The sequence below is a fragment of the Eleutherodactylus coqui genome, chromosome 5 (genome assembly GCF_035609145.1).
Source record: "Eleutherodactylus coqui strain aEleCoq1 chromosome 5, aEleCoq1.hap1, whole genome shotgun sequence".
NCBI lineage: Eukaryota > Metazoa > Chordata > Amphibia > Anura > Eleutherodactylidae > Eleutherodactylus > Eleutherodactylus coqui.
The window spans coordinates 170,364,225-170,377,306 of NC_089841.1; positions in this window are offsets into that span (position 1 = coordinate 170,364,225).

The window sequence follows — 13,082 nt, forward strand, 5'->3', positions numbered from 1 at the left end:
TATCAATAAAGAAAGAATAGTGTTTTTGGACCTTGAATTAATAGCAGAGGGAGAAAGAATCATGACACGCACCAACTTCAAGCCTGTCGATACGAATAGTTATCTAGACTTTCGGAGCTGCCATCACAAAAAGTGGAAGCTCAATATCCCATATGGGCAATTGCAAAGGATAAAAAGGAACTGTACAAACACGGATGAGTTTAAAAAGCAAGCTAAAATACTAAAAGAAAGATTCAGAAACAAAGGATACCCAAAAAGCCTCATTGACTCCGCGTATCAAAAAGCCTTGAAAAACAAAACAGGAGAGGACAAGGCAGAAAAACAGGAAGACCAATACAATAAAGATGAAGAAGAAAAAGAGAATGATGAAGAAAAAAAGAATGACAAAGAAGACAACAAGAATCACTTTAGGTTGGCATTTATTACAAAATATAGTAGACAACATAACATAATCAAAGGAATCATCAATAAAAATTGGGCAATACTAAAAGAAGACTAGAGATGAGCGAACGTACTCGTCCGAGCTTGATGCTCGGGCGAATATTAGGGTGTTCGGGATGTTCGTTATTCGTAACGAACACCACGCGATGTTCGGATGTTCGTCTATATGCGCTCAATGGGGCCGGCGGCAGCAGCGCCAACCCCATTGAGAACATATAGAAGACAAATCCTTCTTCTCTGCCACAGCTGTAACAGCTGTGACAGAGAAGAACGATGTTTGCCCATTGAATTCAATGGAACCGGCAATACAGCCGACTCCACTGAATGCAATGGGCTGCCGGCGATCGCGGGATGAATTGTCGGAAAGGGGTTAAATATATAAGCCCTTTCCTGCAATTCATCCAGAAATGTGTAAAAATAAAAAATATATATATACTCACCTGGTGCCGACAGACGGAGTTCAGCGCGGCAGGCTGCAGTTCTCCTGAACTGCTCTGAACAGCTGTTAGTAGTATTCAGCAGCCGGGGATTTAAAATCCCCGCCTGCTGAATAAGATGCCTCTGAATGGTCACAGCCTGACCAATCAGAGGCCAGCCCTCACTCACACCCATTCATGAATTCATGAATGGGTGAGTGAGGGCTGCCTCTGATTGGCTCAGGGGCAGCTCTCCTGCCCCTGAGCCAATCAGAGGCAGCCCTCACTCACCCATTCATGAATTCATGAATGGGTGTGAGTGAGGGCTGGCCTCTGATTGGTCAGGCTGTGACCATTCAGAGGCATCTTATTCAGCAGGCGGGGATTTTAAATCCCCGGCTGCTGAATACTACTAACAGCTGTTCAGAGCAGTTCAGGAGAACTGCAGCCTGCCGCGCTGAACTCCGTCTGTCGGCACCAGGTGAGTATATATATATTTTTTATTTTTACACATTTCTGGATGAATTGCAGGAAAGGGCTTATATATTTAACCCCTTTCCGACAATTCATCCCGCGATCGCCGGCAGCCCATTGCATTCAGTGGAGTCGGCTGTATTGACGGCTCCATTGAATTCAATGGGCTAACATCGTTCTTCTCTGCCACAGCTGTTACAGCTGTGGCAGAGGAGAACTTGCTGTGTCGTTCCCATCATTTTCTTGAATTGCCAAGATTTTCACACATGAAAACCTTAGCGAGCATCGGCGAAATACAAAAATGTTCCGGTCGCCATTGACTTCAATGGGGTTCGTTATTCGAAACGAACACCCGAACATCGCGGGAAGTTCGTTTCGAATAACGCGAACCCGAACATTTTGGTGTTCGCTCATCTTTAAAGAAGACCCTTTTCTGAAGAGCAAAATCCCAAACCACCCCATGTGTGTATTTAGAAAAAACAAAACTTTAAAAAATATTCTGGCACCATCTTGCCCCAAAAAAGAAAAAAAAGGCAAATAAAAAGTCATATAAAACTAACAGAAACTTGACAGGGGTTTTCAAATGTGGCGAAAAGAAATGCAAATGTTGTCTAAATATCACTAATAAATGCAAAGAAATAGAAATTAAAGATGGTGAACCTTTATCTATCAAACAATACCTCACATGCAAGACCATATCAGTGATTTATTTACTAGAATGCCCGTGTGGGCATAGGTATGTGGGCCGCACCATAAACTCCCTAAGGGAAAGGACGACGGCGGGACGTAACTCCGCGGCATGACGCTCTGACGCTGGTCGCCTTGGTTACATATCAATAGGCACCAGCGCTACTAAGAGTCCTCACGTCCTCGGCGTCATGACGCACTCTGCGTCATGACGTCCGGCACCTCTATGCCGGCAACGCACACCGGAGCCCATAATACACCTTATCCACCGCCTGCATCACACCCATACATAGTGTTACACAGCGGTATATACATAGAGCTATAAAGCTCTATGTATACATATAACTACTCGGGTCACGTGACCTCCGCATACCCGGAAGTAGTTTCAGTTTCGTTTTCCACCGGCAACAACTATGCTGACGTGGCACACATGACGTGGAGGTCATGTGAGCTACTCACAACCTGTTACTCACCTAATTAACACCACTACATACATGTAAGTTCCTATATAAGTATGCATTGTTATGTTATGGTTTATGTACTTGATAAAGTCGCTTTTGCGCGACGAAACGCGTTGTACTTCATTAAATCTTTTAGACAATATTACATTGTCAACTCCAGTTGTTTGTTGAGACGGCGCAAGAGCTATTTTTCTTACTTTTTTCATCGCTATCACGTTTCCGTGGGTCCAATTTACCATTTGGACACAGAGGCTCTGCAGCAGACTCCAACAACTCAGGAACCAGGACAACACCAGAGGAGTAAGACCCTTCAGAGGTCTGACAAGCAAACTTGGACTAGGAGGTGTTGGTGGGACCCCTCTCCACAGGGGTTTCCACCATACACCGGGTAAGTCCCAATTTATTTTATTTTATTTTATAGTACATTTCCTTTAAACTTTATTTTTATTCACTTATTCGGATCACCCAGTTACACACCCCCCAGATAACCAGTTGAAGCGCCTCCCTGACTATCTTTTCATATTACCCAACTAGGCCTTTTTGCAGGCTAGCGTATAATTTTTTTGCGGACTGCAGTGTGCGTAACATAACCGCTGTCAGCCTGCAACTGCACGCCACTAATTGCATAATTATTCAGACCACTCTGTGTCTGCTCTATTCGTAATACACCATGCTGAGGGGTAGGGGTAGGCCTAGAGGATGTGGCTGTGGACGCGGGTGAGGACGCGGAGGTCCAAGTGAGGGTGTGGGCACAGGCCGAGTTCCTGGTCTAGGTCAATGGCAGCCGGCTGCTGCGGGATTAGGAGAGAGGAAAGTTTCTGGGGTCCCCAGCTTCATATCACAATTTATGGGTCCACGTGGTAGACCTTTATTACAAAATGAGCAGTGTGAGCAGGTCCTGTCGTGGATAGCAGAAAATGCATCCAGCAATGTATCGACCACCCAGTCTTCTACGCCGTCCACTGCTGCAACTCTGAATCCTCTCTCTGCTGCTCCTCCTTCCTCCCAGCCTCCTCACTCCATGAAAATGACACATTCTGATGAGCAGACAGACTCCCAGGAACTGTTCTCGGGCCCCTGCCTTGATTGGGAAAAAATGGTTGCTCTCCCACATGAGGAGTTCGTCGTGACTGATGCCCAACCTTTGGAAAGCTCCCAGGGTCCGGGTGATGAGGCTGGGGACTTCCGGCAACTGTCTCAAGAGCTTTCAGTGGGTGACGAGGACGATGACGATGAGACACAGTTGTCTATCAGTGAGGTAGTAGCAAGGGCAGTAAGTCCGAGGGAGGAGGAAGAGCCGCTGGACGATGAGGTGACTGAGCCCACCTGGTTCGCTAAGCCAACTGAGGAGAGGTCTTCTGAGGGGGAGGCAAGTGCAGCAGCAGGACAGGTTGGAAGAGGCAGTGGGGTGGCCAGGGGTAGAGGCAGGGCCAGAGCGAAGTCCCCCCAACTGTTTCCCAAAGCACCCCCTCGACCAAGCCACCCTGCAGAGGTCTAGGTCTTCAAAGGTGTGGATGTTTTTCAGTGAGAGCACGGACGACTGACAAACAGTGGTGTGCAACCTGTGTCGCGCCAAGATCAGCCGGGGAGCCACCAGTACCAGCCTCACCACCACCAGCATGCGCAGGCATATGATGGCCAAGCACCCCACGAGGTGGGATGAAGGCCGTTCACCGCCTCCGGGTCGCACCACTACCTCAGCTATCTGGGGGACTGCAATGAGATTTCTTTATGTGCCGTCTGTGTGTTCCTGCTAGCCACCCATGCTGTGGGTGCACACAAGCGGAGTTGTACCTGCCTGGCACTTTAAAAAAAAAAACAGAATGTCTAGGGCATGGTGCGTGGGCCGCAGCCAACATGTATTCCCTCTCACGTAACCTCAGCTATTCAGGGCACTGCAATGGGATTTCTTTCTGTACCGTCTGTGTGTACCTGCTAGCCACCCATGCTGCGGGTGCACACAGACTTGCCATAACAGAGTTGTACCTGTCTGTCCCCAAAACACTGACAGACTTGGGTAGAGTGCAGAGTGAAGATGGTTTACCCCTTGCGTTGTCGATGAGGTATCAGACACCCAAACAGAATGAGTAGTGTGTGGACACATGGAGTCCCCATTGCTATGTCACTCGCAGCACCTTGGACCACACAATGTGTTTGCTGGGACAGAGGCTGACCCAGGGCCCGCTCACATACTTCCCACACCGAATATTGCTGCATTGTGGAGATGTGTAGAAGTGCTGGGCTGGCAACGGAGTTCCCTTTATGCCCACGTTTGCAGCTCCTGACGGAGGTGACACAGGATTGGAATGAAGATGGAATGTCAATCTATTATCAATTCTCAACAGCATTGTGGGCTATCGCCCACACTTTCAAAGAGGGTCGCTGCCTGGCCCTGCCAAACCTCTGCAGTGTGTGCCCCCAGTTCCTCCTCATGGCAGATGCACTTATAAATAGACATGAGGGTGGTGTGGCTATGAAGCCAGCGTGTGGCATGAGGGCAGCTGAAGGCTGCGCAGGGGCACTTTTGTGTGTGCCGCGGATGCAGGGTCGTGCGGGGGGGTTGGGCAGCATGTAACCCAGGAGAAGAGGCAGCGGTGTGTCTCGCAGGCAGTGATTGTGCTTGGTTGGAGGTACTGTGGTGCATAGGTAAGGTGTGCCTTGCTAATGAGGGTTTGTCCGAAGTCAAAATTGTTAGGAGGGGGGGGGGGGGGCACTCTTGCCGCTATTGTGGCTTACTAGTGAAACCTGGGAACCTGAGATGCAGCCCTGCATGTTGCCCCTCGCCTGCCCTATCCGTTTCTGTGTCGTTTCCATCACTTTCGTAGGTTTTGCAGATTTGCACAAATGGAAACCTTAGCGAGCATCGGTCATATACAAAAATGCTCGAGTCGCCCATTGACTTCAATGGGGTTCGTTACTCGAAACGAACCCTTGAGCATCGCGGATAGCTCGACTCGAGCAACGAGCACCCGAGCATTTTGGTGCTCGCTCATCTCTATTAACAATCAAACTGCATTTTATTAATAATACGTGCAGAAATTTAGGTAATTCCAAAAGATTCACTTTTCTTGCAACTATAATTCAATAATTGAGAAAAAATCTTACATTCCTATATTCCTAAAACATGTTTTGCTAATGTTTCATGACTTGAGTTCTCAATCTGTATTAAAAACAAAATAGTATTAATAATTTAGAGTCGTTCTAAAGGTTTTTATGGGCTACAAGAACTATATACGACTATCATTTCCACTTAACATTAGTGTTTTACATTTAACACCCACAAGAGGTCACCATTTCATCATGGAGTACAGAGTCATTGATTTACAAGAACAAGGAACATCTTACAGAAGAGTTAATGCCTTTATGTAAAACTCTACTCATTATGAGTCTATAACTTTAATTTCAAGAAAAGACATACCATATCACCATGTTAATTTTAAATATGAAAATCAATTGCTTTAAATATCCTGAAATAAATATATACATAATTAGCCCAAATACATTCTGTTCTGCAAACGTAAACATGTTTATTTTGGGACAGTTCAGATGCACGAACTTTATTGGATCTAATTATGTATCTTAATAGTAACTGTACACATAATGCATGATGTCCTAAATGTGTACACATCCTTGTATATTCATAATATTCACTTCAGTACATCAATAGCATCTATCAATTTACTACATTCAGTTCTTTTTCTGTAAGACTGCTGTCACAGCCAATTTTAGGTATTTATTAATGACAATATATCATATAATTCATCATACAATTCCTGTAATTGGCAGAGCGCTCAGCCAATCAGCACAGCTCTTTCAGGAGGTGGGGATTTTTAATTTTTTTTTTTTGTTGTTTTCTTAACCAGCTAGGGATGTTTTTTAGGGAAGGGCTTATATTTCAAGCCCTTCTCCAAAAATCATGCTGTGTGGGTTGCCACAAAACTACTGCTTTCAGTTGGGGCTTGGCAGCAGCACCGAACCCATTAAAGGCAATGGGATAGCATCCTGGACTTCTGCCACAGCTGTGGCAAAAGTCCGTGGTATACTCCTATATGTTTTTAATGGGGTTAGCGCTGCTGCCGCTGGCCCCATTAAAAGCACTAGCAATATCGCAGCGCTTTTCTTGCGCTACGAGGCAAATGTTTTAACTTGTTCTCGCAGCGCAAAAAATAAAAACGCCAGTAGGTGTCCACACTAAATGTTGTGTTTTTACAGCAGTTTCAAACCCCTTTTCAAACACACCCCATCATTGCAATGGATGATGAGGTGCTCTAAAAATCGCTGCAACTCACGAAAATGGAACAGTTAGGGCTCCTGCACTCTTGCGTTTTTTTCACAGTTATGATAGCATTATTTCCTGAAGTGCAATATTTCGACTGACCATGTCACGCAGTAGGTATAGCAATATGGGCAGTTGATGTAGAAACTGGTACAGAATGGGGGGTAGCAGCTGGATGGAGAGCTTGTTTAGTTTGAAAAAGAGAGGATGGGGTACTTGCAAAGGAAGGAGCCAAAGCTTTCAAACTAGGATATACAAATCAGGGTTGGTAGAAATCATCACAAAGGACTGTGCTGGATGTGAAAAGTGATTGACTCTATTCAGAACGAATGTCACCTGTTAATCACTGGATGTAATTGTTGTTTAACCACTTATATGATCTGCAGAGAGCCTGCGAAAAACTGGTATCTATCGCTATATGATAACTGGAAGGTGGTAATCCTGTTTGTATAGTGTTCTTATTCAATAACTACTAGTATGGTCCTAGTGTCTAGTTACTATGTAGTGGTATTGTTAGTAGTCATAGTGTGCTGGTATTATTTATGCCATGTATAGTGATGTTATTGGCAGCATTAATCAATATAGAAGTAATATTTAATCACAGCATGCAGAAAAATTAAGGACAATCATTGCTCAGCAGGCTGGCACTTGTTAGCTCTTGTTTCTAGTACAAGGGGCAGTATTCCAACAGGAGGCAGAGCTCACCCAAGCATGTGCAGAGGAGAGGAAGCCACCACTAGCATAAACTGTCACCCTGCTCTCTTTATATATTGGTGCTGCTCTGATTCTCCAACTTGGTTCTGCGTGCTAATGAATAACCACCAATGCTTTGGAGATCCATCAGTGACACTAGAGACAATCATGCCAATCCATAGGTACAACGTATGTACTGATTGCCTTTACTACTGGTCACTTTGCAACTTCCTACAAGATTGTTTGCCTTACCCTTCTGTTCCACATTACTCGAGAACCCCTCCTTGTAGGCATAATACACTATCACATATGAAAATATGAAACTAGCTAGAGTTGACAGCAGTAACTTGAGTGCATATTCTAACTCAAGCCTAATCACGATCGTAGCTACTCTGCATAGAACGATGACCTGAGCAGTAGGCGGATTACACAAAAAGGGTTCATGATAGCAATGTTATACGTTCAATGTGACGACAGTGCCTCTGAGTAAGGTGTAATGGTGAAATAAGAAGTCCAGACCAAAGAGCTTTCGTAAAACCGGAGGCACACAGTTTTTACTGACTCTTGTAAATTGACAGCATGGCATTTACTGGGCAGTTTTAGCTAGCAGTAGAAACTTCAACAGTTCTTCTCACACACATGAAACAATAGTCTATGATTCCTGAACTCTCTCTCTCTCTCTGTCTTGAAAGATAAGGCTGAGAGACTACGTTAGCTGGTGGTTGCGCTGGGCGGCTGTTTTTGGAGGAATGGAAGAATTAGCGTAGGCTTGTCGGAGAGCACATTGACTGTTTGCTGCACAGGGCCTGATTAGACTTACGATTAGGTAGGCTACTCTCCATCCTGCTTCCACAGGGTCTGCCCTGGCTCTGGTTCCATCCAGTAGGGTTCATATAGACTCTAGGAGCTGTTAAGTTCTGTTGCTCCCTGACTCCTGTCTCTTCCCTCTCTCTCTCGCTGCTCTTTCTTGCCGAGCTCCTCACACCCCTACTCTCTCCGACTTACCAATGCTTCTTATTGCTTCTCCTGACACACGTCCTCTACCACTCCCTGGCTTTTTTCCAGGCTTCACTCAACTCCTCCCACTCCACCAATTAGGACATTTCATGCCAAGAGCCAATCAGAACTGAGCAGTTGCTAGGCAGACTAGCTTTAACCCGTTATACAGGAGAAACAGGGTTTTCCCCCTGAAGGGTTCCTCCTATGTCCCTATAAGGGCTCATAGTGAGATTCCCAGAACTTAGTAACCCTTTTGGTTACCCTGTAGGACCCCCCAAGCCACTACACATACAGCAAAAAGGCACTGAGAATTATACTATGCCTATGGCCGCCCGTTGGAATACCATACTTTCCAATTCTCCAAAAATATTTGGGATATTCCTGGGAAAAGAAGAATCTCCCAGAAGAATTGTTAAATCTCCTGTGGGCTGCCAAAATGTCCCAGAAGGAAGTAAATTGGATGACCTGGTAGTGAAAGTGCATGGCTCCAGTTGAGCTTTCTACAAGGTGAAGCCAGTGCATCCTAAGTAACCCTAACCTTCTACGACTAGGAATTTATTTTGAATTTATCTCCATGGACAGAGTGACAGATAAGAGTGAATACAAGCATGTGTTTGTACTTGCAAACTTCCTCTCTCTATTGATTTAGCATTCCCCCTGTGTCTGCAGCATCAGTGCCATCTTCTTTCTACCTGCTGTCTGGTAAAAGGACACTAATCCTAGTGTGGCTTCTCATCTAGTGCTGCAGCTCCCCTCCTCCCTCTTTTAGGCTTTTCATGTATATCGTGTAATCTCCCTTATGGAGCTGGGCATGATGCTAATAGTATTTTAGTTAGTGTACTTAATTCATTTATAACCAGATTGCAAACATTATTTTGGTGCTAATCTAATGATTACATGTGATGGTGCTAATCTGAGTCTTTATATCTTGTGTTTATGTTAGCATGGAGGTATTTGTAATCAAACCCTTTGTATTCATTTCTTAGATGTGTTTGTCTCTAGCAGAGCAGGAAGTGCAAATACTCCTTATGACTAAAATCCACATTTGCAGTTGTTAACATGTGTTACCTGGGTTGGGCTACCACCCAGGCCTTGGGCATTTTGTCTCCACTTGCTGAATCTCTAGCTAAGTCTCTACTAAGAGTACATCTCAAAAATACCTTAGTATGATGTTATCTGTGTGCTTACAGATGTTCTTTATACAGAAGCTTTCTGAAGGGGGCTGCAGCCCCTTCATTCTCAAGATCAGTGGAGTCCAAGAGGTCAACCATAAAATGATGGCATAGCCTTGCAATAGACCATAATGTTATGGGATGGGAATATTCCTCAACCTGCCAGATTCATTGAATCCATTGTCCATGCTCACTGAGGTAGGATTGTCCTTCCAATTCACAGTTTATATGGCATTTAATTTTTAGCATAGTATAGACATAAATGAAGTATTCTAGTTCTATTTACATATTTTTGCATGACAAGCACTGTCTTTTATTTATTTGCTGCTTGATTTATTCATTAATGTTAATTTGCATGCTAAAGGAATTCATAATACAGACTATACAGTACCTAAAAAGTGTAAATCACAAACCAACACCAAGTGCAACTGTATCATTAGTCAAATTTACTGAGAAAAAAATTAATACACAAGGAAATGTGCAGCATTTACAAAACAACAGTTTGCTTTTACATTTAGTGACCAGATTTTTCCCTTTTAGCGATCTTCATATAATGTAATCTGGTATTCCTAGGCATACCGCCAGGGCTCGCATTTGCGACTCGCCCCCTGCGCTGAGGGGGCCCAGAGGCCCCTGTCATAAACAAAATGCACAGTGACTGTATTCTCTGCCAGTTTCACTGCTGGCCGCGTGATTGGTGCGTGGCTGATGGAGGAGAGGAGGCGGGCATGCCCGAAGCAGTGCATGCAGCGGAGCATAGCCGGATGATTCTGCTACTCCTGGAGACCAAGTGCATGGCATCTGCATGCCCTGCTCTACTCCCACTGGGCACTAGTGAACGTCTGTCTGCTAGAGAAGTACAGAGCAGTGGTCCAGTTCAGGGGTCATGACTCCCATTTCAGGTGTGGGGGTCCCATGACTGTGTCCTCCCTGTCTGTGCATTCTAAGGAAAAAAGTCACTCCCAGGCTAATATTTAGAGCTGCAGGGGTTTTAATTTTGTCTAGTTTTACTACAGGTTATCCCTATTCACAGGATAGAGGATAACCTGCGGATCGTGGGGGTCTCAAATCACTGAGTTACTAATGCTCATCCTAAGAACAGGGGTCCCGTGGGTCCTGTCCTCACTGCAGGGTAATTGCAGTGTTTTTAGGGCCTTTAAAAAACAAATGTATTTGCATTGTGTATTGCTCACGCAAAATTTGTGCATTGATTTCAATGGGTTTCTTTACATGTGCGTATTTTGCGTACACACTTAGTTTGCACAAAAAATATATGGCATGCTCTAGTTCCCTGCGCAGGAGAACAGCACATATTTAACTATTTAAACTAATTGCCAACTGCAATCAATGGGGGCATGGTTGCATTTTTTTTGTGCACACGATTTGCACGCTCAAAAAGTACAGTAAAGCACACACAGGCTTGCGCAAAAACGCAATGTCCATTACAAAAATGTGCACTTAAATGCACTTATGCCTGTACAAAGCCGGCCTTATTATGGCAAAGTATGTATCAAAAGTCGCATTGGTGCCATACAATATAGCAGGTGTACTGAGCATAAGGGTACGTTCACATGTAACAGATTTTGTTTTGCGAATTTGCATGAAAACCCACAGTACAGCTGATTTACCCTTTAGGGCTTCTTCAGAAAAGCATGATTTTGGAATGTGATGAAACAAAGCCATTGATTGCAATGGTTTTGATTTCACTGGCATTATTATCGCACAAGAAAAAATAGGTCTTGCTCTATCTTTCTCACATGTAGTTTGTATATGTGCAAGAAAAGATAGGACATGAATGATCTATCTTTCAAAAATTTTTTCGCAGTAGCATAAAATTTGAACGCTTAAAAAAAAAGCTTTTGACAGATTCATGTGCAAATATACTCTGTAGTGGCAAGTGTGATTGCGCTTGCTCCCATCTAAAGAACGTCTAAAATTAAAGGGGTGAACTCTGCTGCAGATCCTCATCAAAAATCTGCACGAGAGATGTCAATTGTGACTCAGTTTCTGATGTGGATTTTGGCGTGGATTTTATGCTACCCAGAATTTACAATAATTCTGTTACATCTGAACAAACTGTAAATCACACCAACACAATCCATAGCATAGTCCTACACACACAGACCATACAGGAAATATTGTGGACAGTTTGGGACAGCGGTACACAAATAGGATATATTAGAGCCTGAGCGGATTCAAAGATGGGCAACTAAAGTAATAAATTGAATGGGCGGACTACAATATCCAGAGAGGTTATCAAAATTCAGGTTTAGTTCAGAAAAAAACAAGATAGATGAGGAGTGACCAAAAAAAAACCATTAGTATAAATACACTCATTGTAAAAAACAAATCTCCCCCTTAGGGTGGCTTCACACGTCCGTGTTTTTATGCGTATATAGGTGCGTACATAAGTGCGCACCCATGTACAGGCAAAAACACGCGTGAATGCAGGTCTGTGCATTGTTTTCAATGGAGCCGCAGCTGTTGCCGGTGGCTCCATTGAAAACAATGGTCTGTTGGCACCCCTGCATTGTTTTTCAGTGAAGGGCTTTACATATAAGCCCTTCCCTGAAAAACAAAAATTTTAGTGTAAAAAAATAAATAAACTTACCCTCCGCCACTGCCGTGTCCCCCACGAGGATGAAGAACACATCTGCCACATGCGGCAGATGTTTCCTTCATCCCCACTAGTAAAAAGAATTTCCTGCTGCTACATCTGCCACATCTGTGACAGACGTAGCAGAGGAATTCTTCATTTCTCTACCGCAGCTGTCACACATGACAGCTGTGGTAGGGGATTCTGCTGCTGGCACCCTGTCGATTGCTTTCAGGGAAGGGCTTTAAATATAAGCCCTTCCCTGAAAATCCTGTAAAAGTGCTGTAAAAAACAAAAAAAATACATACTCACCTTGCTTCAGCTGCGGGGGTTCAGACTCGGCTTCTCCTGCTGTCCCCTGCACTGTGGTGCTGATCAAACAGCAGGCGGGAGTTTAAAATCCCCACCTGCTGAGAGAGCTGCTTGTGATTGGCTGAGGTGCTCAGCCAATCACAGGCAGCTCTTCAGAATGAATGACAGGCGAGAGCTGCCTGTGATTGGCTGAGCACCTCAGCCAATCACATTCAGCTCTTTCAGGAGATGGGGATTTTAAATCCCCGCCTGCTGTTAGATCAGCACCACAGTGCAGGGAACGGCAGGAGAAGATGCTGCTGAGCCCCGGCAGCTGAAGCAAGGTGATTATCTATTTTTTTGTTTTTTTATAGCACTTTTACAGGATTTTCAGGGAAGCGCTTATATTTAAAGCCCTTCCCTGAAAGCAATTGACAGGGTGCCAGCAGCAGAATCCTCTACCGCAGCTTTCATGTGTGACAGCTGTGGTAGAGAATTGAAGAATTCCTCTGCTGCATCTGTCTCAGCGGGGATGAAGGAAACATCTGCCACATGCGGCAGATGTGTTGTTCATCC